Source organism: Lissotriton vulgaris, unplaced genomic scaffold, assembly GCF_964263255.1.
Source record: "Lissotriton vulgaris unplaced genomic scaffold, aLisVul1.2 SCAFFOLD_221, whole genome shotgun sequence".
NCBI lineage: Eukaryota > Metazoa > Chordata > Amphibia > Caudata > Salamandridae > Lissotriton > Lissotriton vulgaris.
Window position 1 is genome coordinate 2,196,346 of NW_028243022.1, and position 26,605 is coordinate 2,222,950.

The 26,605-nt window shown below is 46.1% G+C and overlaps 1 protein-coding gene across 1 annotated transcript in view; it reads right to left on the reverse strand.

Moving 5' to 3' along the window:
- LOC147668745 (protein cornichon homolog 2) overlaps positions 1–26,605 on the reverse strand; it is a 624,799-nt gene that overhangs the window by 424,377 nt on the left and 173,817 nt on the right. Inside the window, exon 2 of the mRNA XM_086948463.1 lies at positions 5,370–5,417. The gene's annotated coding sequence lies outside the window, so the exon portion shown is untranslated. The remainder of the gene's footprint in view (positions 1–5,369; positions 5,418–26,605) is intronic.

The window sequence follows — 26,605 nt, forward strand, 5'->3', positions numbered from 1 at the left end:
CCCGCTTTGCAACAATTGTTTTTTCTCTTGATGTTTACTCTACTTTCTAGGTGGATTGCTGCCTGGATTCCACTCTTGAAAGATCTAATGGGCTCTTTTTTAATTCTATATCAGGGTAGGTGTGTTGCCTTGCTTTCCAATGCAAATGTCAATTCATCATCTTCAATCAAAAGCTATCAAGATTGTGGCTTTTTCCTCCTGACTAGGACCCTATTAAGAAGACATTTTGTTGCCTTTCATGAGTATGTTAAGAGAAGGTAGGTACTATGGTTAATGAGAGAAGGCACCCTTTACTCTGGTAATCAAGAAAGAAACTTGATTGAACTTCACAGTGTCCAGTGCTTGACTGTAAAATCAATCCAGTCTGCATTCAGTACCATTAGGTTGGGTTTTAACACCTTCGCTGCTAAGGCAATTCCCCTCCTGTGCTGGAGATTGTTCTATTTCATTGTTTTATGACGAGCTGGGCTCGTCATCAGCACACGACCACTGTGCACCATGACGAGCCCAGCTCGTCATCAGCATCGAAAGGGCTAAAAACAACAAGCCAGTGAAATGACATAAGTAAGAACAAATGTTATGTAAAAGATACAAATGGTTACAATTGTGTCTTTTGACCTGCTAGGGTTTTAGTGTTTGATCCAAAAAGACACCAAAGGGTTAGGGTGACCAACTGTCATGGGTGCAAATTCAGGATGGTGAGTGTAAAAATTCAGGACAAAGGGTCAAAATTCAGGACAAAAATTCAGGACAGGGGGTCAAAATTCAGGACAAATATTCGGGACAAAAGGTAGGTTTTACAGACACATCAAAGTAGGTCGTGCAATAGTATATAAGTAATCCCATTTATATCCAAATATATTCATCCATTTGCAAACCTATCCATTGTGTATCCTTCCAGCCATCATTTCACTCATCCATCCCTCCATCCACACTTTCACTCATCCATCCATCCACCTTTTCACCCTATCCATCCGTACACTAATCCATCTACTCTTCCATCCAGCCATTTACCCTTTCACCCATCCAGCTATCCTTTCACTTACTCATCCATGCAGTCACTCATCCTTCCACCAATTCACCTTTTCAGTCATCCACCCATCCTCCCTTTTTCTCTCCTTTGACTCTTTCACTTAGCCATCCTTCCTTCCATCCATCCACCCATCCTTCTACTCATCCACTCATGAATCCATCCATTGACCCTATCACTCATCCATCGTTTCACTCATGCATCCACCCCTTCACTCACTGATCATCCACCCTTTCACTCACCATCCATCCTTTGGCCCATTATCCATCTATTCACCTTTTCAATCATCCATTCACCAATCCGTTCACTTACTCACTCGCCAACCTTTTCATATTAATAATGAGCTGAGCCTTCGCCTGCAGAGTTCCAGACAGAAGAGACCCATCAAAAATGTCACCCTTGCTGTAGTTCCTAAAGCAAGGGGTGGGGTGGCGGAGGGTTCACTATGCCCCTGCACATAGGCAATCTGAAAAAGTGGAAGGCATGAGTCATGCATGATGCACAGTGCCTGGACGTGAGGCGACTGCGATATGGTGTTGTTTCCAGGGCTTTAAGCGGGATGAAAAAAAGGGGGGGGCGCCTCTCAAAAGGGAGTGTTCGATGTAATTAAGGGCGGGGCTTAAAACAACTAAGCTAAAAATATGTGTTTAGCATAGTGTGCCACCGGACTTGTATTTTGCCTCTTCTGTCATTGTATCCAGATAAATAACAAGTAACGTTACACCTACAACAAGCCAGAAGTATTGGCTTTGTCAGTGGTTGTTAGATTCATAAAATAAAAATGCAGCAATCATGGCTTTGTTCAATATAATACTGAAACTGCACTTTGCTAAAATGATGAGACTGAAAGAACTCTAGCCCGGGCCCCTTCTTTTCAACTTTTTTCGCAGCTTCTTTGAATGAACTGGATTCTGTAGCAGCATTTGCTTGTTTGCACATTCCTTTCATCTAACAAAATGCGCTGCCCTAGAACGAGGCAGGAATAGGCCCAATGCATGCAGTAACACCCCAGACAGCATACCTGTGCCCCAGGTGGCAGTGAGCAGAGTCCAGGAAGTGGTAAGGAGACAGACTAGTGCTGTCTCTTCCCAAAACAAAAGTTGTTTAAAAAACGATTATCCCTTTCTGTGATTACTGTCTTTGCATGTGGTTGTTACAGTTTAAAATTGCAGTTTTTACCTACCTGTGGTTGCATATGTTATCACCTGTTTTGTGTTTTAAACGTGTGGTTTTCCCTGCCCATGATTGCTTGCATTCAACATGTTGAATTGTGGGATTTGCAGTCCAACCCCTGTAGTTTGTCCCTCTCATTCCTTGGTGACAAATCTGTTTTCCCTCCAAATTTCTCCTTTGCTCTGTGCTAAGACTTGTGTGTTAAAACAGTGCACCTCCAGCCACCATTTTTGTGTTCACAAACCCTATTTCTCATCCTGTGCCTCTATCAATATATTTAATCTAAATATACTTACTCCCTTTATGTAGTTATATACTTTCAATGTACTTTTGGATCTATATATTTATCACTTTCTTCTAATTTAGCATATCCAATGCACTAGCCTATTTCTCAGCCTATACCTCGCTAAATCTATCTTCTAGCCCAACCTTCTGACTCATCTCAAACTTATTTCTTCTACTCCTTCCAATGCACTACCCTATCTCTCATCCTATACATCTATCAATATATCCTCTACATTCACTCTCTCATTTATCCCAAACCCCATACCACTACTATGATCGCCAAAATAACCCTTTCTAGACTCTCTCCTGCTCTATCCCTCCTTGCATCATATGACACCCTTTTACTACACCGATCCCCTAAAACAAACCTTTCTAAACTCTCCCCTCTGACTCCTCCCATCCAAAACTCCTTTTTACTCATCAAAAGCCTCTTCCTACTGCTAAGACCTACAAAAAAAATCCTTCACTCTTTTATCCCTCCACTATCCTTTTCAATCAAAATTAACAGACTAACATGTTCACTTCTCAAATTCCATATTCAACTATACTAACATACTGCCCAAATAACTGAATAACATATCTTCTACTCAAATTACTTCATATTTATACGATACTATTTTCAACACTAATCCTTTATGGGTTCCGGAGTGGCGTGCTACTCGCCAGAAAAGCGATTCAACACCCATCGCACCCATTATATAGCACCCATTTGGTGCTATATGAATGCAAATCATTCTTCCCCTTTTATCCCTCCGCTATCCTTCTCACTCCAAGTAACAGACTGAAATTACCTCATATTTCACCATAATAATTCACCACTAATCCTTTATAGGCTTCCTGAATGCGTCATCAAGTGATAAATTAATACAAACCTTTGTCCTCCTCTATCCTTCTGCTATCATTCCAAATCCAAATAACTGACTAACCTTATCCACCACTTAAAAAGTACTTGCATGTTTCAATATACTAATTCAACACTAATCCTCTATGGGTCCCGGAGTAGCGTGCTTCCTGCCGAAAATGCGCTTTGACGCCTCGTCAGGGGTAGTAAGCGCTATATAAATGCAATTACAATACAATACAATACAATGGGCTGGTGGGGCTGCTCTTGTGCTCCAGGAGGAGTGCGAGGCGCCCCCATCAAGGGCGGGGGGGGGTGAGGCCTCTCACAGGGGAGCAGTGCTGCTCCCTGTAATGGCCAAAATTACGGACTAACGGGGTCCGTTAAAAGGATCCTCACGGATGTGAGGTTCAATTTACGGACTGTCCGTGAAATTTACGGACGGTTGGTCACCCTACAAAGGGTGAGTGAAGGATGTCTGCAGCTTTTAGAAGTCCTGGCCATGGTTGAAGGAGCACAGAAAACCCAGTGGAGTAGCGACACCTAACTCTAGTGCTTGGGTATTGCATGAACAAAAAATCCTATGAGACTGGATCTGCCTCACATGGCCTTGGGAGCTGCACACCTAGTGGACAGTCAGTGCACTGGAAGAGTCCCTGGATGAAGTGAGCACTTTACCGGCGACAGCAGCAGCACCCTACTCAAATGGCCTTGTTATGGCACCAAAACCCAATGAACGTATTTAACAGATTGGAAATTACAAGGATGCCGAGAACTAAGGCTGTATGGACTGGCAATAGTTTCTAGTGGCACTGCAGTCTCACGTCAGGAACACCACTGGAGTATTAACACGATGCACTTGTGCATGAACACAAGGATTTAGAACTGGAGGGCTTTGTTTTCTACTATACTGCCCTCCACGTGCCTATTGGTAACTCCCATCTCAGCTATACCCACTTCACGAACCCTATGGCTCAACGTCACCTCTTTGTCCTTGAAACCCACTGGACTACTCTCTGGGGGCAACTCGAGGGTTGCCATCACATGCAATCATGTCAAGAGTGCGCCACTTGTTCTTGGCGGGAGAGCAGAATCATAAACAATGGAGAGAAAATATAAGAAAGTGAGAGAGGTCAGCAAAACGAGAGAGGTCGGGAGGGAAGCATAACATAGGATGAATATCTGGGGGGCGGGGGGTTTAGGAAGTAGAGATAGGTGAAATAATCGGAAGGGGTAAGAAATGGAGCAGGAGGCTGTCTAAGAAAATGGAGGCATTTACATCTGAGCGGACAAATATGAAGCAGAACAGTGAGCTTTACAGATTGTTACTAAATTATACATTAATTTTATAGCAGTCATATTGTCTCAAGCATAATATTTTTGCGCATGCTTTTACTTCTACACCACCAGTTTGCACTTCAATCGCTGCGCTATTTTAGTCCGCTGTAAAAGAATCGGATGATTAGCCACACTCACTCCCCATTTGTAATGAATTATTCATCAACCATCAGTCTGTAATTTCTAAATTGGTGTTCCTCCACAAATCTATTATTGGTTCAAATCTTTTGTCTAAATGCCTCCTTTGGGAACATGATTGCTCACATCCACCCCGACCCCCATAATACCCGACATGTGTTTGCTCATGTGACCTGGCCTCCACCAATATTTTGTTAAACCCTACTGTCGAGGGTGGAGGAGAGCTAGAACGGGGTAATGTGCGGGGGAGAAATAGAGATTGGACAGACAGGAAGGGAGAGAAGCAGAGGTGAAGCAAAGAAGGAGGAGAGGGTGAGGGACAATTCTAAAACAGAAAGAAAAAAAGCTGGTTATCCAGGAAAAGAGAGCGGCCGAGGGAAAGGCGGGGAATTATGAAGATAGGGCCAAGGTAGAAGAGAAAGGAAGCAATGGAAAGGTCGTAGATAAGAGAGAAGTGAGACGGTTGAGACGAAGAAGGGGGGGGGGGGGGGGAGAGTGCGCTCCGACAGATAAACAAAGAAGTGAAGGAGACGCGGACTGCGAGACAAACGCAGTCAGACTAACCTTCCGCAGCAGGCAGCAGATCCGCTCCACATTTTTCAACCTCTCCCTCTAGGGAAAAAAAAAGAGAGGAAAGAGATCAGGGACCCACGCTTCAGTTCAGTTGTTCTTTCCTCTTGCCTGAAATAATTTGACAGTTTAATTGCACTAATTGGAGGTAATCAGAGAGCTAAACATACAGCTTGTTCGCACACATCCCGGGCCTCCCCCCGTCCTGTGCTTTAAAGGTGCTGAACGTACGGCCGCGTGCCACGCGCCTTGGTGCTGCCCAGCTCTTTGCACGCGCCGCTCGCTACAGGCAGCCTGCAATGTCTTCAGCACTGTAGGCGCGAGGCTGTCACTGGGCCACAGAGAAGGCTGACACATAAGGCAACAACGGGCGCCTGCCTGTAGTCGCGGTATATGCAGTGCGGAAGTGATGTGTTTACTTTTACCGTGCTGAGTAGGTAGGTGAGGTGGTGTGCGTGCAGCTTCCAAGAGACCCCTCTTTTTAGCTGACTGCATTTTGCATTCTGAAACATGTGTCGATAACATAAAACATAGTTTTACCAAATTTGAAAGACCAGGAAGCAAAAAAAGCGTAGGTTGAGGGGTGAGGATGGGGTGGTTGCCCGTCAGGATCACTGGGCGCAATTTCCCCGCCTGGAAAAGCTGCCGAGTAAAATGTCATGCGGATTGGGAACCCACCCCTGCCTATGGTTCCTTTTTTGCTGGCTCGCAGTCTTCATTCCCCACTGACATCCTCCTCACCTTCCGTCTAGGTCCCAACTTTCCAATTTACCTCATGCGAAAATTAGAGCTTAAATGGGTGGGATGTGTACTTAGAACAAGCTGAGGTCACAGTAATTCGTACTCTGTGATTATTTAATATTCTGAAGACAATAAGGTATAACTAACTGTCCAGTGCAGGGGTCTCACCACTGTCTGGAATCAGTCAGTGGTGTAACAATAGCCCCCCATCCCCGTGGTGCAGGGGGATGGCGTTGGAGCTCCAGGGGGACCCTACGGCACTGTGCACAGGCTGCGGCCTACAGTTCTTACTGGGTCTGGACTGTGGGGAGCCCCGACATGTAGTTTGCAGGGGGGCTCAAGTTTCGCAACGCCACTGGAATCAGTGATTCCAAAACCAGAAATTCCAGTACCCATGCACCCTACAACTCACAAGTGGTCCCTATTAGACTAGATGCAACTACAAAGGAAATCCCTGTATCGGGTTTGGGTGCATAACATGAGGGGCATATTTACAAGCCCCTATCGCCACAGGAACGTCATTTTCAGGGATATACTTGTGAGGATAGGGGCTTCGCCATATTCACAAGGCGGCATTAAGTCACTTAGCATGGCTTAACGCCACTTTGTGAATAAGGCACCCTTTCTTTGTGAATAAGGCACCCTTTCAAGCTATACTCAGCGTGAAAGTGGCGGGCAATGGATGTTATAGTGGGCGTTTTACCGCCTCAACCATTGATTTTATGCTGCCCCATATTTACAAGGGTGGTGTAAATATGGTGCTGTGCCAAAATTAAGACCAGGAAAAACCTGGTCTTACCCTGGCGAAACGAGGAGAAAAATGTTATTTCTCCTCGTTTTTGCTGCTTCTATGTGTGCTTCACTGTGCAGCACACTTGGAAACAACAAAAGTCCATTGATTGTATATGTGCAGGAAGGTGTCCGTTCCTGCACATAAACAATGATTTAAAAAAAATTTATGAATTGCAACTTTTATGTGTGTTGCACAAAGCAGCACACAAAAGTTACACATCGCCATTTCAGATTGTTTATGTGCAGGAAGTAACGCCTTCCTACACATAAACAATTCTTCCCTTCAACAATATGGTGCCAGAGTGTCTCCGCTGGAGCTAAGCAGCTGTAATTCGTGCCAGGCAGAGGGAAACACAGGGCTGCACCGTATTCTTGTAAATATCGCACATCCCTGCGTTTCAGAAGCGGTGGAGCATGGCGTTGAGCCAACAAGGCTAACATCACGCTCCACCACTTCACTTGTAAATATACTCCAGGGGTGCTTTAAAAAAGCGCATTAGCATGGAACTATTTGTTGTGATGTCTGTACAAACAAATCAGTATCTATGTTGACCTCGATTTACAATAGCAAATACAGTCCTCATTGAAGATTACGTTCGGTCACCCTCAAGTGTAGGTTATTATGCATGCATATGAGAGAGAAAGAGAGGAAAGGAAAAAGGGAAATCTAACAAAAGTCATAGCCTCGCATCGCACAATGTTGAACACACCCAAGATTTGCCACCAAAAGATATTCTACAAAGCTCCCAGAATTTATTGTGTCGGACTTCGTTTGCTCTGCCAAGAGAGTGGCATATTAGGAGCGTATTTCTTTCTTCCGACTCTACCAGCGACAGCTCAAGGTTGCTGCCTTGCTATTTTGAAGGCACGTCGTGCAGCCTTGTAACCAGTATGTGCTTAATGCAGTGAGGGCCAGGGGCACGAGCTCTGTTCTCGGCCTGCCTGGAGCTCATCGGGAAGGCGCTGCGCCTGTTCTCTGCTCTCTCACATGCAGCTCTGGTTCTCGAGACCCGTGGTGTGAGGTTCAAATGCAAAGCGACTCTTGCTCAGAGAAGTAAATGGCACTGAGAGGACATGCTCTGCCTTAGAGGCACCGAGGCTAAGCATTCACAGCTCTGATATGTGTGAAACAGGAAGACAGCCTCGGCCAGGAGACTGGTACAGAACAGGGCCATGGGCTCAATGGACTGGGACTAGACCATTCACTCATACCGTGCATGTATGAGAGGTGGGTCCGGGTGGTGAGAGATGTCGACAGGCGACGGCAAGGGAAAATTAATTATTTATTGAATTTTCCCTCATGGTCGTCTGTCAAATACCACCCTCCCCAACCAGCCCCACCGCTCTTACCTACACAGGCCACGGCTACCAATACAGCTGGATAGGATGAGTGACTGGCATAAGAACATGGTGGTTGAGGGGACCAGTGCTAGACAAGGCCATTCACCTCCAGAACAGGATGCGCTCTGGGGACTGACATAGGAACAGAACCATTCACCTCAGCACTTAGAATGGCTCAGGGGACCAGGACAGGGCCTTTCAACTCTACATCTGGATGGGCTTGTGGGTCCAGTAGAGGGACAGACATTCAACTTCAGACAGGCTGGGCTCTGGCATGAAATACAGGACATATGTAACCTACAGGACTGGACTGTATCAGCGGGTTGGCATGGGGCACAAATCTGGTCATCCAGTCCAGGACTAGATAAGGTCAAATTGTAATTGTATTTATATAGCGCCTATTACCCCAGACGAGGCATCGTAGCACTTTTCAGCCAGTAGCACTCCACTCCAATACCCAGAAAGGAATAGTGGTGAATTAATATAGGGAAATATGAATTAATTTGAGCAGTGGACATGTAAGTCTGTTAGCTGGATGGAAAAGGTTATTGGAGGCATAGAAGAGGGAAAAGTCTAGAACATATTTATTGGGATATCATAGTAGTAGGAAGAAGTCTGGGATGAGTAAAGGAAAGAGGAGGAGGAAAGAGTCTTTAGAAATGAATTAGGAGATGATAGCAGTAAAATGAAGTCTCAGATGAGTATAAAGGGATGCATGAGGGAGGACATTTAGAAAGGGTTGTTTGGGACAATAGTAGTAAAATGATGTTTGGAATGATGAAACGAGGGATAGAGGAGGGAAGATTCTAGAAAGGGTTATTCTGGAAACCACAGTAGTAGAACGAGGTTTGGGATGAGTCAGAGTGTGGAGATAGAGGATATATTGAGAGAAGTATAGGGTAAAGCATAGGGTAGTGCATATTGAGAGAAGTATAGGGTAAAGCATAGGGTAGTGCATTGAACAGACTAAAATGTATTTTTTTGTTTTTACAGTAGGAGTAAAGTAATCAATATATAATTACTATAAAAAGATTTAAGTTGTATTTAATAAACCCAGACTTTCAAGTGTCACTGAACTTTAAGATGATTTATTTGTGTGTGTTTTTTTCAATGATTTAATAGTGAAGCAATTGTAGCTAAGTATTTATAATAACATTTATATATTGCGATAGATAAATAAGCAGAGAACCATAAGCATATAATCAAATAACTTATATGAAAACGATGCAGTGATCTATATAGATGTTACACATAGAATAATATAACCATAAGTAATATGTACATTTGTAAAGCAGACCTAAAGAATATATATATATATATATATATATATATATATATATATATATATATATATATATATATATATATATATATATATATATATATATATCTCCACACAAAACCTCCAGCAAGCAGAAGGAAGGGGCCACACGCAGGGAATCCAGGCAAAGATCTTTAATTGGAAAGCAGTTTGGCATAATGCATTTCGACTTCAATGTCTTCTTCAGATGCCGCTGCTACACTGAAACTGATTCACGCTGCCGTTTTCAAATGTCTCTGCAGTCCTCCCTTAATTGGAAAGGCACACCTCCCCAACCATGTGATCGCTCACCTGATGTAGTTCTGTCAGTCCTACATCTCCCAGTAAGCATCTTCTCTGGGTAAGTAATGCGTGGGGAATTATGGAAATATAAAGTACATGAGGCTTCAGTGTATTGCAGATCCCGGCGTGCTGAATTCAGTGTAATTGCAATCCTCAGACCTCCCTGGATCCCCGCAAACGTTCCACCCTCCCAGGCACAAATCCGCCGGGTCGTGAGCTGGTTTAATAGACCGAACTCCTCATGCAGTCATGAGCTGCCTGCTGACAGCGTCCCAAGGGACGCTGTCAGCAGGCAGCTCATGACTGCATGAGGAGTTTGGTCTATTAAATCAGCTCACGACCCGGCGGATTTGTGCCTGGGAGGGTGGAACGTTTGCGGGGACACAGGGAGGTCTGAGGATTGCAATTACACTGAATTCAGCACGCCGGGATCTGCAACACACTGAAGCCACATGGACTTTATATTTCCATAATTCCCCACGCATTACTTACCCAGAGAAGATGCTTTCTGGGAGATGTAGGACTGACAGAACTACATCATATATATATATATATATATAAATATATATATATATATATATTCACTGAAAAAACCATAGGTTTCACACCAGTTATAGTTAGGAATTAGCATTTAAAAAACCTTTGAAATTCACTGAAAAAACCATAGGTTTCACACCAGTTATAGTTAGGAATTAGCATTTAAAAAACCTATTAAATTCACTGACAAAACCAGTTATAGTTAGCTGGAAATTTTACTGACATAAAACCATTGAAATTCCCACGTTATAGTTAGTTGGACTCACTATAACTTGCGCGCCTGCAATGCACTGCTGATGACGTCACATATTACATCACTCATGACATGGTCAGTGACATCACTCATGACATCACTGATGACACCATCCAGTGAATGTGTGTCTTTCTGAAAAATAAATTTGTTTTATATATGTATTTGTAAAGGTCGATGGAAGAATAAATGTTTGAAAAAGTGTGTAAATGGATGTTTTTTAAAAAAAAAATTGGTTGGTTAACTGGCTTATTAAGTGAATCTTAGTGAATACATATATTAGCGAGTATTGTTTAAATAGTTAAATGTTTGTATCAGTGTTTCTCTTTGTGTATAAGTGGCTGCAGGGGTTGGTGACTGACTCACTGTTTGTATGTGTTTTGAAGACAGCATATGTGCAGGACTGTATGGGTGGACGAGTGTGTATATGTGTGTGTTAGTGAGTGAATGACTGTCTCACTAGTGTCTTCATTAGTAACGACATATGTTTTAATCTAGTATATGTGAGTATTGATGTATATAAGTGAGTATAGTATATATAGTGTGAGATTGTAGGAGTTCCTGTTTAAATAAGTATGTGTTTCTATAAGTGATTGTTTAAGAGAGTAAGTATGTGTAAGTTTCCTTAGAAGTAAGGTGGTAGTGTGTGTATAAATGTATATGCAAATAAATGGATGTTCAATAGTTTATGTGCATGTGTGAGTATGTGTGTGAGTAACTTTTGGATGACTGCTGATGTGTAACAGTATGTATAGGTGTATCACTACATATGATGAGTGAGTATATATATGAGTGACTATATAGAACTGTTGGTGAATGAGTGGATGAGTATATAGATGGTGGAATTACTGAATTGGTTGTTGTTACTGGTTTGGGTATCTCCATTTTTTTGAAAATGTTTGTTTCTATTTTTGAATATGTGTTTCAAGCGTTACATTACACTGAAATTAGGTCTGTCACTCTGTCACAAGGATGGTGTCATCAGTGATGTCATGAGTGATGTCACTGACCATGTCATGAGTGATGTAATATGTGACGTCATCAGCAGTGCATTGCAGGCGCGCAAGTTATAGTGAGTCCAACTAACTATAACGTGGGAATTTCAATGGTTTTATGTCAGTAAAATTTCCAGCTAACTATAACTGGTTTTGTCAGTGAATTTAATAGGTTTTTTAAATGCTAATTCCTAACTATAACTGGTGTGAAACCTATGGTTTTTTCAGTGAATTTCAAAGGTTTTTTAAATGCTAATTCCTAACTATAACTGGTGTGAAACCTATGGTTTTTTCAGTGAATTTCAAAGGTTTTTTTAATGCTAATTCCTAACTATATAAGACCTGAAAGCCCACCAGGAATCTCCAGTATGCACCAGGGGACTGCATTGCAGAGAGGTGTAATGAAGCCACAACCCTTTTTACACCTCTCTGCAACGCAGCCCCCGTGCATGTTTGAAGAGGGGAAACTAATTCCCCTTGCATACTGGGGGCCCTGGGGGCCAATTAGCCCACCTGGAACCTCCAGTATGCGCCTGGGGCTGCATTGCAGAGGTGTAATGAGACTATGCCCCTTGTTACACCTCTCTGCAACGAAGCCCACTGCCGCGTTTGCAGAGGGGGAACTAATTCCCCTTGCATACTGGGGGTCCCTGGGGTCAACTAGTCCACCAGGAGCCTCCAGTATGCGCGAGGGAGCTGCATTGCAGAGAAGTATAATGAGGCCACACCCTTGTTACACCTCTCTGCAATGCAGGCCACTGGCGCGTTTGCAGAGGGGGGACTAATTCCCCTTGCATACTGGGGGTCCCTGGATCATATCTGCCCAAACACCGATATTCCGAACGATTGTAAATGACTTTTCTTGAGAAACATTTGGATTTGGATTATCATGTCCTATACTTTGGAATTTTTGAAAGACTGACTTTGAGGATGCTATAAATTACTCAAGTCTGCCCGAATTGTGTGGGTAAAATTGATACCTAGTCACTTTTAATAAGAATATACTTATGTCTTGTCTAACATTTGGAAGAAATATCTAGTTATATGACAACGGGATACCGACATAACTTGAAGGAAATAAGAACGCCCTGAAGAAGTTCTGTTGTACAGAACGAAACGTTTCGGCTGGCTGTGGTACATAAACTTAAGGAAAATAAAAGCATTTGAATATACACCAAGATTCAGCGCTTCAATAAGTACTCTAAGTGATATGATTTGATTGGACTCATTGTGAAAGTGGTGCTGTGCCAAACTTTGGAATATTCTCCACTACTCTCTACTACTTACTCTCTCCTACTCTCTACTACTCACTCTCTACTGCTCTCTACTACTCACTCTACTACTTACTCTCTACTACTCTCTACTACTCACTCTCTACTACTCACTCTCTGCTACTCTCTACTACTCACTCTACTATTCACTCTACTACTCTCTACTACTCACTCTGCTACTCTCTCTACTGCTCTCTACTACTCTCTACTACTCACTCTCTACTCTCTATTACTCACTCTCTACTCTCTACCTCTCTACCTCTCTCTTCTTCTCTCTCTACTAATCTCTACCTCTCTACCGCTACCTCTCTACCTCTCTACCTCTACACCTCTACCTCTCTACCTCTCTCTACACGCACACATATAGACATATATGCATATATATATGTGCATATGCATTTATATATATGTATGTGTATGTATAAAAAAAACAACTAAACATTTTTTTTCTAAACAGCTACTTTTAAAACTGTCATTCTTTTTCCCCATGGTAAGCTCCCCGGTACGCTCCCCGGTGCGCGTACCGGGCGCTCCCCCCGCGAAAATCAAAAAAAAAATTTTTTTTTTTTGCCCCGCGGGGCCCTTTTATGGCCCCCACATCAAACCTAGGGGGTCAAGGGGGGGTCTACTCTTCCCCCTTATGGTCATTTCCCTCTTTGTTTTGGCCACCTCTCGTGTCTCGATCCTACCGAGACACAAGATGGCGGCCGCTCCGGACTGTTTAGAATGTTTACAGACACCCCAGAGCCAATCAGCTTTCTGCGCAAGTCGCGTGGCGCGCCCGGTGCGCGTACCGGTGCGCGTACCGGAGCGCTGCTATAGATATATATATTTTTTTGAACCTTAATTACTCAAAATCCACTGGAGCACATATCTTGAGACATAGCAAAGGCACATCGGGCTACCAGTCCCTACAATTTTGCCAAGTTTGGTGGAAATCCATTCAGCCGTTCGGGCTAAAAGTGAAATCGACCGCCCTATGGAAATTAACATGGGGAAAACGCGTTTTGGGACCCCCCTTTTATCTCGGCCCCCGCTTGACGAATCCCCCCCAAACTTTCAGGGAAGGACCGGAACGCCGCGAGGCCATTTTGAGGAAATTTTCAGGCAGATTCGTCAACCGGCGCCAAAGTTATTCCAAATAGAATGTTGAGATTTAACATTGAAAAAAATCCTAACTATAACTACCTACTGGCGACCGCCAGTAGGTAATATATATATATATATATATATATATATATATATATATATATATATATATATATATATATATATATATATATATATATATATATATTTACGTTACATTCACTTTTGATATTATGGAGAATGTCCATGTATATTGATTAGACAGTGTTAAATTACAGTGATATGTTAAGATAATATTGCTGTATTACACAGTAGTACATATTCAAATATGGCTGCCATTGAGTTGCAGAATGTGAAAGACTTATGTATGCTAGTCTCCTTTCTATACTAAGTACCGGCACGTATGTATAGCACCAAGTCACAAACGCGCAATGTGTGATCAAGAGAGTTTACTCTCGAAACGCGTAACATTGGCATACAACTTTTGCTGTTTAAACTGCAACTGAGAGCGCGCTGTGATTTTTGAATCAACGTTGTTACTTACTGCCGGCTGTGGCTCTACTGGCCTTAACGCGCCAACAGACAACGGGCGGATCTCCCAGGAGGAGCCTTGTCCGCAATAAAAAGTTTACAGAGGGATTTCTGCCGGCTGCCGAACTTCACTACGAGAATCAGAGACGCATCGGAGACATTCTGGTGCACGAACACGGAGAATCGTCCCAGAGGTAAGCCCAACCCGAGGGTGTATTCTGGGGCTGGCGTGGTTACACGCGCTGACTCACCGGGGTGCAATTTTTCTGGGGGGGGGGGGGTCTTGGTTGACTGTGGATGGGCAGGAGCTGCATGTGAGATCGCCACTGGGACTGGGGCAATTGTCACAATAGTGCTTATTGTAGCTAAACACTACGGGTCTCAATCCGGAGAACTGGAAGAGTCCCCGGCTTTTTACAGAAGTGCATCACTCAACAAATGTGCGGCATCTGGAACCTCCATTATTGGAGGGGTTGCAGTGTATAAATAAACAGAACTAACGGTAAGAGTGACAAAAAGGTGCTTAATCTTACAACTGCACAATCCTAAAAAGCTCTGCCAAAGCAAAGACTTACGAAAGGATTGCCTGCTTTTGGTCACAGGTTGTTAATTAGGGCATCATGGAGGAGGAGGTGCAACAACATATCGCAGCACAAACACTGCTAGCACGCGCTCCAGGGAAAAGGCAGCAGGTCATAGTGAGACAAGACATCTTTGTTGGTCTCTGGGTTTGCTGACAATATCTATCCTTGGCTATGGGCACATGATTAACACCCCTTGCATGTCATGACAGCCTCGCCCTGCTCTCCAACTTTGGGGTTAACTCGACCGATTGCAGGATCCCGCCATTTCATGAAACATTAGCCAACATAAATAGCCGATCCTTGGATATTTGAGGAGGAAGGTGGTAGTTTGTTGTTTGATGTTCTGAATTTTTGTCACTATAGGTGGCTTCTGGATAGGCACCATTTTTCCCTGTCTGTTCCTTGCTCAGCCATTTTAAAGCTCCCTCTTTGGACGAATCAGAGACATAGAAGAGGCCTTACCAGTTCCTTCCTCATAGAAATAGAAAGAGGACCAATCAAACCTTGAGTAGTGGCCATCTTGGCAAGGGAAGTTTTTCACTAGTCTTTTTCAATCTAACTGCTGAATGAGACCTTACTGAATACTGTCCGTCTTAACATAACTTAATTTAATTTGGTTAATCCATTAACACAGGATTGCGGATCAGTTAAGACTGGGCAACTTTTCATGGTAGGTGGGGACTGGCCATCCCCCCGCTAATTACGTCAAACTGATCCAATCTCCCTGCCCTAAAGATTCTCTCTTAAACTCATGGACTTTCACCCTCACTCACTACAATCACACTACCCCTATCATTATTCTACGTTGCCAAACACCCACCATTATTACATCAACTGATCACACCAGGAACAACAATCTCACAATTAACAAACACCACAAGACCGATCTAGATCCTGACAGCTCAGACTCTAGCCTCTGCCCTCCCGCAACTGAAATCTCCGCTCGACCCTTGATTATCTGAACCCTTCCTCACAGCCTACCTCTTCCTCCAACACAGACCCTTTTTTCCCAACCCTTACTTCCCCCTTGTCCAACGTCATCTTCAATCCAGTGGTCACTCCCCCCCTACTACCACTGCACACTCCCCTTCTGATGTCCCACATCCACAGGCACAACCGGTCTCCACCGCTTTCCTCACTGACAACCCCCGTGACATCCCCATGTCCAACGTCGTCACCAATCCAGCAGACACATTCCCCCCTATTATCACTGCACACTCCCCTTCCGCCGTTGCACATTCACATACACAACCTGCCTCCACCACCAAGCTCATTGACTTTCCCCGGAACTCTGACGTCCTACCTAGAAGCTCTCTCACCCCTCACTTGGACAACAGACCCTCTACTCCTCCTCTGAACTCCTTGAATGGGAGCACTACTAATCCGGCCCGCGTCCAACCTCTCCCCTCTCCTAATCCCACTGATTCCGTCCAATCCCTGACCCCTGCGCACTCTCCCTCCATGGACCCAAGTCATTCTCAGCCCCTACCTAAAATCTTAAACTTTTTCAGCTCTTTAGCACAGCAACTGAACAGAATGGAGCTGAAAATTAACTACCATGCGGCTGATTTCCTATACTTACAACAAGACCTTCTCAACAGGACCAAGCCACAGTGCTCCTTCTTCCCGGGTAGACTTGCTCCCACCCCACTCAATTCCTCTCCTTTGGCCCCACAGAGCACCCCTCGACCCTCCAGACCTTCAACGAATCAGGCACGTCGACCCAACCAGATCGCCAACCCTTTTCGTTACCGAATCCTGACGAGATCAATCACCCTTACATCGCTTTGAGCCAGAAGTCAGCCCCTCTCCCCATGCCTGTTATTATTGGCACTAACAGAATCCCTAAAACTGTCCAATCGCCTAGACCTCCTGCTTAATACTCCTCTATCTACCTAACTCCCCCATCATTGAGGCTCCCCGTCCTCTCTCTTGCATGCTCCTCAACTGCAGATCAGCAGTACAACACACAACAGACATTGCTGAAGCTCTTCTCACTGAAGCAATTGACATAGCTTTCCTCATCCAAATCCTGTCTCAATGTCCACTCCACCCCCATTCTTGACATTCTCACCCCTCCAGGGCACACCATCATCAGACAAGACAGACCAATAAAAACTGGGGGAGGACTAGCCATCATTCACAAAGTTGGAATACAGATTACCAAACTTAAACCTGCAGAATACCTATTGTTTGAATACCTGGATGTCGAACTCACTGCCAAGGGCACCTCACCCATCAAATTCCACACCATCTATCATCCTCCTGGATAGAGCACTCTTTTCCCCGAAGAACGAACAGACCTAATATCACGGTTCTCCATCACAGACACTAAAGACGTGTTTCTGGGTGACCTCAATATCCACTGGAACGACCCAGTAGGCTCCACTGTCCAAAACCTATCCATCCTACTTGAACTATATAACCTCAAACAACTCTGCAATAAACCAACTCACATCAAAGGTGCAACACTGGATGCGATCATTACCAACAATGAACCGGTCTCTCTGAGAGCAATCTCTCCCATTGACTGGTCTGACCACCACCTCATTCTGTTCAAGATTGATGCACTTGTCAGCCACCTACCTATTCATGATGACAAAACTAAACAATGGACCAGAAACATCAAAGAAGTCCCTTTCTCTGAACTTGAATCCAGGATTCATGCCCATCTTCAACTCCAAACCTCATCATGGATGGACGATGACCACACTACACACTTTAATGCAAAAATGACAGAGGTTTTAGACCTATTAGCTCCACTCAAACTCAAACAATTGAGGCGAACCAAATCGAAACCCTGGTTTAATGTGGATATGAATGAGCAAAGGTGTCGACTCAGACAAACTGAAAGGTCTTGGAGACTAATCCCCTTGACCTTACACCTAGCGCAAATTAGATCTGCTAGAAAGGCATACAAAAAACACATTTTCACTGAAAAGGCGTCTTTCTTCCGCAGCCAACTAGATCTGGCAAAAAACAGACCGAGACAACTCTTCAACATTGTTAAAAGCCAAACAAACTGCACTCCCTCTCAAGAAATCAAAGCCACCAATGAGCGATGTGAAGAAATTGCCACCTTCTTCACTAATAAAGTCTCAAAAATTGATCAATCCTTCGTCCAAACCACTAACCCTCCTTTCCTCTTAACCTGCCCCCCCTTAACCACCATTGACCATTCAAAAAGAGTTCTTAACAAGGACAATCAGACCTGCCTCCAGCTAAAAAACAATGCGCCTTGTTCCTACTCTGAGATAATGTCGGAAAATGAGGTCTTCAGTATATTCTAACCTAAAACGTTCCTCCCACACTATGAACCCCATCCCATCCACAATTATAAAGGAACTCAACCACACCATTTCCCCTTTCTGGACACAAATCATCAACGCCTCTCTCACCTCAGGCTATGTCCCAGACTCCCTTCAACTTGGACAAAGCACACCAATTCTCAAGACACCAGGGGCCGGTCCTAATGATCTTAACAACCTCAGACCTATCTCCAGCCTCCCATTCCTTGCAAAAACATTGGAGAAATGCGTTCTCCACCAACTCAACAAACACATTGCTGAGTTCAACCTCCTCGACACCTTTCAATCAGGATTCAGGAAAGGTTGTTGCACGGAAAAAACTATGCTCAATGTCTCTGACGATATTCACAAGGCTTTGGATGAAGGTGATACCTGCCTACTCATCCTTATTGACCTATCTGCAGCATTTGACACAGTAAATCATCCAGCGCTTCTGGAGACCTTGTCGAAGCGCTCCGGCTTCAATGGCACAGTAATTAAATGGTTCACCTCCTTCCTTTCCACACCGCTCGCAACAAATTAAAACCAACTCCTGTCTTTTGAAGCCAACAAAAGTCACACTTGGGGTCCCGCAAGGCTAGATCCTCTCCCCGTTCCTGTTCAATCTCTTCATGAAGTACCTCAGAATCATCTTGAAAAAAGCTGGAGTGAATTACCAACTTTACGCTGACGACACCCAAATCTATTTCAAAATCAAATCTCCCAGCGAGATCCGACACCTCAATGCCACTCTAACCGAGATCCAATCTTGGTTCAACGCTAATCACTTAAAGCTCAACCCAGATAAAACTGAACTAATCCTATTCTCGCCAAAAAGCAACCATCGCCCAATCCAAGGGTGGCTTAAGAATCTGGTCGCCCTAAACTGCCCTATCGTCCTATCCGACTCAGTTAAGTCTCTAGGCATCACCCTTGACAAGAACTTATCTATGGAGGCCCACATCAAAAACTGTGCAAAAAAGGCTCTTTTCTCTCTAAAACACCTCAAGAAATTGAAACCTTTTATTCCCCATGATGACCTCAAGACAGTAGTCCAACCCCTAGTTCCCTCTAAAATCGACTACAGGAACGCCAACCTAACAGGGACTCCTAAAGCTCACCTAGCCCCACTAAGGGCAGTGTTGAACATGGCCGCTCGACTCGTAGCTGGAGTAAAAGATTTGAACACATCACTCCAGCTCTCAACTCCCTCAACTGGCTTCCCATGGAAGGGAGGTATATTTACAAGCTGGCCTGCATCACACACAAAACCCTTCATTCTCCGGCCCCTAACTACCTGAACAAAAAACTGGTAAGTGAAGGTCAATCCAGAACTCTGAGAAGCTCCAACTCACTCCTTCTTATTCCTCCGAAACTGAAAGAGAAAACCACACCATACCGTTTGTTTTCTGGTAACGCTCCCAGGATATGGAACGCTCTCCCTAGAGCCCTCAGATGCAACCCCTCCTTCTCCTGTTTCAAAAGGGACCTGAAACTCCATCTCCTTAACAAATACTTTCCTGGCCAACGTAAACAAACCTAGTCTTCAATATCCGAGTTTACTCCTCTCTCCTGACATTCAAGGATAGTTGATGACCGGACTGTGTTAACCACCTAATTTTTCATGCTGTATATTTTTTTGATCGTTGGTTTGCTTCCTTACTGCCGGCCTTCTACGTAATGCAATTTCTGTCTGTTCTGTTTACAGGATGTATGTAAAGCGCTCTGATAAATACGGGTTAAGCTAGCGCTATATAAAACTTTCAAAATAAATAAAGCACAGACACAACATTGATAATGAAACTAAGGAAATATGAGAAATTGAAAAAATTTGAAACATCAAAGTGGTTGGAGGCCATCTCCCTCCAAGACTATGTAGACAAGATATGGTGCAGCGAGGACTGAGAATATACACTACACCATCCTACGAATCGTCGAATCCACAGATGTTGGAGGAATGGTCTGAAAAATTCTTCCAACAGTTCAAGTACTATGCTGTGCATACTAGTGAAATATGCCTGGGAAGACAGGGAGACAATACTGAAGGAGATAACGGAAATTGAGGATGAAGATAAAGATAAGACTACTTCAACATGAGGATGATTTCAAACTGAGAAAGCAAAGAAAGCTTCACAGATACTGTATAGACTATGAAAAGGATCGGATACTGACGTAAAGCAGGAAATACGACCACCTGTATAATATTCAACTCCCTGAAAAAGGAACACGACATACAAAGAACATAGAAGCAGCTGCCATACCATCCACAGTGGCCAGTGACTCGGATACAGACACCTCTGTTAAAACCACAAGCACATCATCAGAAGTGGAGGTCATCACTAAATGTGCCACTTTCTTAGACAAGTTCTGGGTGCTGAACATGGGGCGGCAATAGGGGAGAATAATAACCCCTCCACCAGCACCACCCCAGCAGGAGAGAGGAAACCATGAAAGAGGAAGGGGCCGAGGAAGAGGGAGGGGCGCAGCAAACAAAGAAGAGCAAGATGCAAACAAAGAATCAAGAAAAGAAAAAAAAACAGAGCAGATTGGAACCAGACGTGGTGGCTACAGGAAGAGACAACAACAAGGAATGAAAATATCATGGTAAATAAGACCATTGTTAATCTTTCCAATCACCAGCTCCCCTCTTTGGAAATGAAAACGTTATGCCTAGGCCTATCCTTTTACCCTACGGAACTGTTTAATTATTCAACACTTAAATTGACATGTTCAAATTTGTTAGGAAACTCAAACTGACTAAGTGGCATACACTTAAAATGGGGAACAGCCATTACAACGCGGGTTTTACCACGCATTGCTTTAACATTGCATGCATTACAACGCATGCGATGTTACAAAGCGTGGTAAAACCACGTATACCATTACATCGCATGTGCTTTTACAACGCATGCAATGTAATGTGTAATGGCGGGGGCGGCTACTCACGTCGTTGTGAGGAAACTTAGGCTGTTTCCTCACACTGACGTGAAGAAAGCAGGAAGGAGGAAGCAGGATCCGTAGGTGACGCTGGAGAGGAGAGAGGTAAGGGGGTTTGTGCATGGGGTGGAGGTTACTTATGTAGGGTTTAGGGTAGTTTAAAAGTAGTCTGGTGGGGCATGGCCAAGATGGCGGCGGAGTAGGACGCAGTTTTCGGTCCCTCCGGCGCCACATATTTCTCAGCCTTGTTTAGCGCCCTGTTAAGTGCCCATCCGCATCCGAAATTGCAGTATTGTGGCCCCGGGAGCTGCTCGGCAGTGCCCGGTACCTTCCTTTTGGTGGTTGACCTGATTGCGAAGGTCCGGCGTGGTGCGGCCTAGACAAGAGGCGCGCCGGGGGTACCACCGGGCCCCAGTAATGAGCGATCCCGGAGGAGTTCGAGCGGCCCAGTGGTCCTGGAGCAGCTGCCATAGAAACACAAGTGGCTGCCATCGGGTGTCCCCGAGCCAGGCGACCGCAAGCAATCTCGCCCGGCCCGCAGCGGAGGACCGGCTGGACTCATGCGACGGGGGTGCTGGAGGTGACTGGGCCCGGCGGGGACTCGTTGCGTCCTTAGAGCTTCCGTGTGCCCGCCCCAGACTGCTGCATCCGGGAGTGGTGAGCGAGCAGAGAGTGTGGGGCCTTCGGGAGTCATCTACAGGCCGGTGACCGCCGCTGCGGGTCTGCAGCCTGCCGCGGACTGGTGTGCGAGTGAGGAGTGGAACTCAGGACGGGAGTGAGAAGCATCGCCCCGGTCCTCTACGGTGGCGAGTAAGACGGCCCAGCTGCGCGACTCCCTGCGGCAGGCTCGGTCTGCAGGCTACCCGAGTGGAAGGCAGTGAAGGCGCAGGGGGCAGCAGGGCTTGGCTGGGTGTGCCTTGGACAGTGAGCTGGCGATTTTGAGTGGCCACGGAGGTAGAGATCCCTCCTTTATGGGTCAGTGCTCCCTTGTGGCGCCGCAGGACTGGCTACAAAGAGGAAGGTGAGAGGCGAGGGTGGCCCCCTGGGGAGACAGAGGGCCTCGGTCCGCGAGTCGGCAGACGGTGTGACCTGGAGGAGGGTGTAGGGATCCGAAGGCCTTGGGCAGTGACACACTCTTCCTCAGATTCGGGTGGAGGCGGCCATTAGAGCGGAAGTCAGACTTGCGCGGCTAACGCGCACTTTGGCGCCCCCCAACCCCTACTAATAACTGGGCCCCAGAGCCTACTCGACCGGCATTTCGGCGGGTGGTGCGCTGCCAGCTTGCAGAGGGCCTGCTCCCTCCACCCCCCCACCATTTGCGGAGCATACCTGCTGTGCCATCTAAAGAGACAAAATGGCGACCGCCAGGCTAAAGAAAGATAAACCGGCGAAGGACAATAATCAGAAGATCCCTTTCCACCCAGCCTCGCCGGTCACTGACAAATCCCCGCGCCATGATGACAACGATGCTCCAGCGACAAAAGCATTCATGCTGGAGCTGTTTGCAGCCATTAAAGAGGACATCACAGAACTACGCTCCCAGCTTGCATCGGACATGAGAGAACTGCAGCGAGATGTAGACGGAGTGGGGGAGCGAGTCGCAACTCTAGAGGAACACAATTTGGGTACAGTGGAGGATATTCTTCAGCTGCAACAGGATGTGATCCGCATCACGGAGCAGAATCTGGACCTACAGGCCCACACCGAGGATTTAGAGATCCCGGCGCAATAACATCCGGATCAGGGCGGTCCCGTGGAAAAGCGAAGGTACAGACCTGCGAGAATATGTGGAGGCCCTTTTTAAGCACATCTTGAATAAGGAGGACCTGCAGGAGATTAAAATGGACCGAGTGCACCGACTGGGCCTATCGCAGGGACCCAAGGCCCCCCTCCAGACATCCTCATATGTGTTCATAATTTCCAACTTAAAGAGAGGATCCTGAGGCGGGCACGTGATCTCGTCCCCCTCCAATTTAGGGAGCACCGCCCAATGCTGTTCCAGGACTTAGCGGCCTCTACTTTGGTCAAACGGAGAGACTTTAAGCCTGTCACAAACTATCTGAGGGAGCAGGGGGTCCCCTACTAATGGGGGCACCCGTTCAGGCTTATGTTTAAATGGAAGTCTAAATTGGTCCACGTTCGGTCACTGGAGGTGGCCCATACCATTCCGGGTTTGGACAGACCAGCTACCCCAACGGAGGATGGCGGCTCTCCCAATAGACCCATACGCCGCTCTGCAGAATGGCAGATAGTTGGCAAACAGGCACCAGCATTGAAACCAGACCGGTCGTCAAGCTTGAAAGAGAGGGGGGACGCAGTGGCTTCAGTGGCGTTGGTATCAGAAGCTCTCGGGGACACCTGAAACCTCAAGCCACTAACTGGGCGTTTCAGGGACTAGATTTGGCGCCGTAAGGGACCGGATGAGGATCACCTGTGTCACCTGTGAGTGTCCTTGCTGAGGGAAATGTCCTGTATCAGGAACTGGGTAAGGGGTTGGTGGGTGCCTTGTTCCCCTGCCTTTGGGGCCTGTTTAACGGACTTCTGTCTAATTCCTTGCTCTAGTTATGTTGTGTTTAGTCACTCTGGGGTTTTTCTTGTTTTGGGGAGAAGGGGGGAGGGGGGCTAGGTGGGGTGGGGGGGGGGGGAAATGGGGGGCTCCGCATCAGCTGGGGGGAACTCAATAGTACCTGAGGTTTGGTCTTGTCTCCCAGGGTGGCCGGAGTGGTCATGGTTGGCTTGTCGTCTCTTGTTGGTGTTTTGTCAGTAATCGGTGTGGTGTTGGTCATATTCATCTTCCTCATATGGGATGCTTGGGAACCTGGAGACGATGAGCCCACAGTCTGGTTGTGGGGAGGGCGACTTCCGATGACCCGTGCGGCTTCAATCATGCACAATGGGTCTGGAAACCGCATGCATACTAGCTTGCTTTCTCTGAATGAAATGCTATGACTAGAGAATTGAGAGTGGTGAGCCTGAATGTCCGGGTGTTAAATAGTCTGGTGAAGCGTGCTGCAATCCTGTCTCTTCTAGAAAATGCAGATAGTGATGTGTGCCTCCTGCAAGAAACTCACCTGCTTGCTAAAGACGTCCGCCGCATGCAGGACAAGCGCTACCCCTTGCAGCTCTGGTCCTTGGGCCCAAACAAGAAGCATGGAGTGGCGTTGTTGTTCAGTAGTCATATGCACTTTAAAGTGCTGTTCCAGGTGGAAGATATTAGAGGGAGGTTTTTGGTGGTGCGGGTGCAGTGGGGTGAGGCGACCTTCACAATAGGGTCTCTATATGCTCCGAATGTCCAGCAGGAACCCTTCTTACGTGCTGCCCTTGCGCAGGTCCTGGCGTCCCCGGATACATTGATATTAGTGGGGGGACTTTAATCTTGTAATGGAGGGGGGGGTGGACAGATCGAACAGCGCTCGAACCAAGCCGGCGCCTGGTCGCAGGACGGGAACCTGTGGCTGGCCGAGGGGGGGCTGCACGATATGAGGCACGTTCAGCACCCTCAGGAACGTGATTTCACTTATTATTCAGCAGCACATAAGACGTTTGCACGCCTTGACCACTTCTTAGACACATCAGCTTTCCTACCGCACTTATATGATGCGGACATTACACCATGCTCTCTCTCCGACCATGCACTTATATCAGTAAAGGTTCTCATTCGGTGGCGCCCGACCGCCGTCGGCCAGTTGGAGACTTAGGGACTCCATGTTACATTTGGATGATGTGGTAGCCAAGATCCGGGACACTATCACTCACTACCTCGCCGAAAATCAGGTGGGGGACACTTCACTGGCGTCAATCTGGGAGGCCCTGAAGTTGGTGGTTAGGGGGTACTTCATAGCGCTTGCGGCCACATATACTAAGTTGCACAGGGAAAAATGCGAGGAGCTGGAGGGGGATGTCCGCAGCTTAGAGGCAATTCATAAGAGGACGCAGGCCCCAAGGGTGTGGAGAGAATTAGAGACAAAGAAGCGAATGCTCAAACATCTAGATTTGAATAGAGCGGCATATGCATTACTGCGCCTGCGTCACACATTCTATCTTTGTGGAGTTAAAGGGGGTAAGATGCTTGCACATAGGCTCCGCGCGCCAACGCAGTCCCATGCCATCACTGAGATCAAAGATAGCTAAGCGACGATCCACAACAATGAAGCTGCCATTCTCGACACCTTCTGCCACTTTTATCAGTCATTGTATACGAGAGAGGGGGCAAGGCAGGAACACATAACGGAATACCTAGCATCATCCAGCATCACTCCCTTGTATCCCGAGTCGGTCAAAGCGTTGGACTCGGAGATCCGCATAGAAGAGGTTATATCGGCCATCTCCCGGCTCAAACTAGCTAAGCCACCAGGGCCAGACAGGTTCTCGGCTATATTCTACAAGACTTACTGTAGGGAGCTGGCTCCTTTTTTGACCCGTCTCTTCAATTCCTTCCTTGACACTGGGGTGGTCACTCCCTCCATGACTGAGGTGGCCATAACTGTCATTCTCAAACCTGGGAAGGACCCGACGGACTGCGGCTCTTACAGGCCGATCTCGCTCCTTAACATTGATGCCAAGCTATTCGCAGGAGTTTTGGCTGCGCGGCTTAGCCCTTTAATGGATGGAGTGATTGAACCTGATCAGGCAGGATTTATACCGACCAGTCAATGGGGGGATAACACCAAGAGGCTGCTCCATCTGTTGGACCTGGTCCACCTCTCTAAGACTCAGGCTTTCCTATTGTCTATCGACGCGGAGAAAGCCTTCGACCTCGTGGACCAGGGTTACATGTTTGAGGTACTGAAAGCCTTTGGCATTGGTGCTAACTTTTTACGTTGGGTCCAGTGCCTCTACACAGCGCCCAAAGCGGTTGTGAGGGTGAATGTGTGTGGATCTGCCCCATTTCTCATCACTAGAGGAACGCGACATGGGTGTCCCCTCTCCACGCTACTGTTCGTGCTATATATGGAACCCTTCGCCCAGCGCGTTCGTTCCCACGCTAATATCTCGGGTATTCACTTTGGAGCTGATGTCCATAAAATCAGTCTCTACGAGGACAATGTCATTCTAGCGCTGACTGACCCTCACTCTTCCCTGCAGTACTTATCCACTGAGCTTCTTGCCTTCCACTTGGCGGCGGGGTTTAAAGTTAATTTCGCTAAATCGCAAATCCTCAATGTCTCGATCCCGGATAATGACGTAGTGGATTTACAGAGAGACATTGCCTTCCAATGGGTACACTCGGACATTACTTATTTGGGTATACGATTAGCCCCGACCCTCTCCA